Genomic DNA, 4,272 nt, shown 5'->3' on the forward strand with positions numbered 1-4,272 from the left:
GGGGGATTACAACTCTGCTGGGAAAAACAGGGGGTATGGAGGGGGCAGGTTTTCTTTTCTAAAGGGGGAGGGGGGTCCCAAATCCATTCCTAAAGAGCCATGAGATTACAAACATGAGATTGAGCCTGCAGATTACAGGGATGAAACGTACTGTGAGAAACTCTGTAATGTGAGGTGAGGGACGGAGGATTATGGTTCTCTAAATAACTCACCTTCCCGCCTCACTTTTCTCCATTAAAACACTATAATACCTTTCAGAGTGGCGCTACGGTGCCATGACTGTTAGAAAATTAGCACCACTCTAAAAAGTAAAGGAGACCGTGATGTTATTAATACTCTGTGGCAAGTTATATAAGATGTTACAGGAGTAAATCCTAATGATTTTCACTTCAGCATCATTCATGTTCATTCATCATTAGGAACCATTTCAAGCTATTCATTTCCCCAAACACTAACATCTGAGGATTAATGATCCCGTGTGAATATTAAGTGAGATGAACGTAGTTAAAATGAAGAAAAAATGAAAATTTCTGTGAACTTTTTAAAAATCCAACCCTCTAATATTCTTTAACAGGCGTCTGCGCATTATCACTTGAGGATTAACAAGGCTACAGGTTGCAAGACAGAGGTCATAATAACCCTGCAGAAAGTTAGACCTACTTCAGAAATCAAGTCGCCTCCTTCTTATCTCTGCAGAGTTACTGCAAACAGTTGAGATTAACTCTGCCGAACTGCTTTGGCTACATGTTTGCTTTGGGGAATCTCCTGCTTTCAGCTGATAAAACTGACTGATGTCTGGTGCAAAGTTACAGCTAATCTCTCACACTCCTCTGCCTGAAAATGACCTCCACGTCGTAACTCTGAAATGTCCAATCAGTAAATTATCACCACATAACCACATTTGGGAAGTTATAAACAAGAGGGACCATTAGAGAGCAGATGAGCAGCCTCTGAGGACGTTTCATACTGTGTGCCATCTGGGTCAGATTTCATGTTAAATCTACCAGGAGTATTGTTACACAATGCAAATTGATACTGCTTTAAAATGATGAATTTAGCACTGCTGTAGAAATGAAATTAATCTTTGAATGTAAAATCAATAATAAACTATTGCAAAGGGCCATGTTAAAGATGCTCAGTGGAGCTTTTGCTGACGAGAAAAATCATGTTTACATTCACAGTTTCTCATCAAAACTCATTATGTGTATCTTTGAAACATACATTTTCTCCATCCATGTTTAACAGCTAGCAGTCTTTTCTTCCTGACCTTTGTCAGAACCATGCTTAAAAACATTATATATATTTGTATGTCGCGTACAGCCTTCAAGGAGAAAAACGGACGTTTGTTGTGTCGACTGTAGTCCAGCGTATTACATTTCAGATGCTGACTCTCAGCTTTAATCTGAGGCTATTTATACCCACATAAAGATGCAAAGTGTCAGAACTGTGGCCTTTTTTTGTTACATACTCCTTCAATTTCAGGAGTGCATTTGTAAATGTAATAAAGTTATCTTACAGACTGCCTGAAGTTTATCACCCACAGACCTCCTCCCTGGCCTTGTATACAGCCATCTTTACTTCTTGCTTTCGCTTTATTCTGGTCATTAGCAAGTGAACAGGCTCAGCTGAACTCAGATAAACCCTAAAAACATCTTAGTTGATTTATTTGTACATCTACAATCATTGTCCTGGTGCATTGTCTTAAAAATAGGAAGCTATGTATTGTATATAAATAAGGGATACACTGTTCACCGAATAAGAATGGCACCCTTAAGAGTCAGGCCTTTGCTGAGTGGGAGACAAAACAACAGCGTTTTCAGTCTGTACTATATATATCTATGTGCGTTCATGCTTTCCTCTGACTAGTTTCCACATCTTTGCCTCAAGCAGGTGTGGCAGTTGGAGGTAAGTATCATACAGTGTGTTTATGTGTGTGTGAACATCTTTGCTCCCGCAGGTTGGCTTTCCAGATGGGACTGTGTGTGTGTGTGTGTGTGTGTGTGTGTGTGTGTGTGTGTGTGTGTGAGTCACCATGTCTGCTGAGACGTCCACCGCAGCGTCGTCATACCTGAGTGCTACCAGACATGTCTGTCTGTCTGTGAGGGCTTTCATGTAAGAAATGTGTGTGTGTGTGAGGCTCAAAGTCAAATATCACCTTTCCTATTTTGCTTTTACAACCCGTGTTCCATGATTTCACCTGTAAATGTTTTCTCTCAGACTAACTTCTGATCTCAGACAAAACAAGCTGGGGGCCGACAATGAAGAGACAACACCTGATTTTTTTTTTCAGTGACTAACACCATTTCATAAACATAACAACCTTGCGACCCTGAGCTGTAATCTTGAAGACAAACTTCCCAAAATCTTGACTTCATAGTCCGCTCACTTTGGCTGCATAATTTACGTCTTGTGTTGGCCGAGGGGAATCACAAAAGGCAACTTCGACTTACAACATAATCACATGGTTGTTTGACTCAAAGTCATCATACGCCACTGTGTCTCTAAAATAGTCCCACTGACCTCATGTAATGTTTTTTCTTTCATTTCTTCAGCATACCAATCGACAAACAAATGACCTCTGTGGAAAACCAGATTTCCCTCAAAGGATTGAGAAAACATCGGCATATAATACAAATCTGATTTCATTTTCTTTCAGCTTGTCTAAACTTATTTTAAGCTTGCACTTAACTTGAAATGATGTGATATAAAAAGCTCTATTCGGAGCCTCTACACCTTTACAGCATCAACTTGTGATCATAATTACCATGTATTATTGCCATACATCATCATAATTACAAAGGTAATGCCACCACAAAAGACAATTCTGGATATAAACAGAAATAACTTGTTATCTTCTCTAACCGTCTCCCGTCCAGATGGTCCAACAGAGAGAAAGGGGAAAGCATTGTGGGCTTTGTGCAACAATTTTTTTTTTAAAGTAATTACAGTGTGTGGAACAGAGCCCAGGGCAAGGTGTAAAGCAGGTTAGTCATCACTGTTCATCAGCAGGAAAAAATAAGAAAAGTACCAGGTCTGAATGATGTCTTGGTGTTGGAGGGGGGCGGGGAAAATGTTCCACTGGGAGCCAAAAGTGAGCCAACTGGCAAAGGACCTCTGGGACACAGAGACGGGGCGATGTACACATCTGTTTGAAAACACTACAAGTGATAGAAGATTTAATTTCTTTGTTTAATTCCATGTTTGTGGTTTGATCCACGGCTCTCTCTTGTAACATATCAAACGTGTCCTTGACTCTGAATCCAAAAATTGCTCTTGATGTGCGTGTATGAAGGGGAAGAATGTAAGTCGCTGTTGCATCTGTCAAACCAATGTAATGTAACAGGAGCGAGATGTCAAATAAGCACAGCTAGTCCCCGCCCACGCAGTCCTGAGATGAGGTATATTCAGGCAGATTAAGTGAAAACACCTGTGGGGGTGTATCAGAGGTTTTAAAGAAAGAACACTTGACACAAAATAAAGACTGACTCTAAATTCAATTTGGCCTGGATACGTGATTTTTTAAAGATGGTGGAGAATGATGAGAAAGTTTCTGAGTCGGTTCCTGATTTTACTTGACATTTTATTTACTTGTATTTAAAAAAACATAAAAAGAAGCCCTTTTGAAGAAAACCTTGTGTGACATTTACTCACTGAAAAAGGGCAAGAAGTAATGTGAACTGTGAATGCATACATTATGCATGGTAAGGTAAATGTAACTGAATCATCCCGTTTTAATTGTGCCATCACAGCATAACTATATAATTTAATGCTGCACTAATCAATATTTTCATATTAGTCCCATAGATAATTATTACCCAGCTCTGCTGTTCCCCTCAGCTCTACGGAGAATTTTATCATCTTTCAGCTCATTGTTTTAGTTTTATGGTCCACAACTTTACTGTCTTGGCTCAGTCACAGCGCTCTCTCAACCTGGTTTCCAGCCGCAGACATCTGTCGTCAGTGAAGAAAAAAAAAAAAATTGACCAGCGCTAAATGGCACACAGACAAAGTTAGCCCTTAGCTGGGGAATGTAGTGGAGCATTTAGCAGCTAAAGAGCCAGAGATTTCCCTCAGGAGATGGTGAAGACCATAACAGAGCAAAAAGACAGGGAATGTTGTGTTTACATTCATGCTGCAGAAAAACACAATTTCTGTATGCTAAATGCACTGAATGCTAATGCTTCTCTGTGTCTGCTGTGTGTGTAAATAGGCCACTGTTCAACTTGTACTATTTTGTTCACAGCTCAGCCCACTGCCCCCAAGTGGCAAAAA

Source organism: Seriola lalandi, unplaced genomic scaffold (genome assembly GCF_002814215.2).
Source record: "Seriola lalandi dorsalis isolate HSWRI2012SDOR001 ecotype SW California unplaced genomic scaffold, Sedor1 jcf7180002053771, whole genome shotgun sequence".
Taxonomy (NCBI): Eukaryota; Metazoa; Chordata; class Actinopteri; order Carangiformes; family Carangidae; genus Seriola; species Seriola lalandi.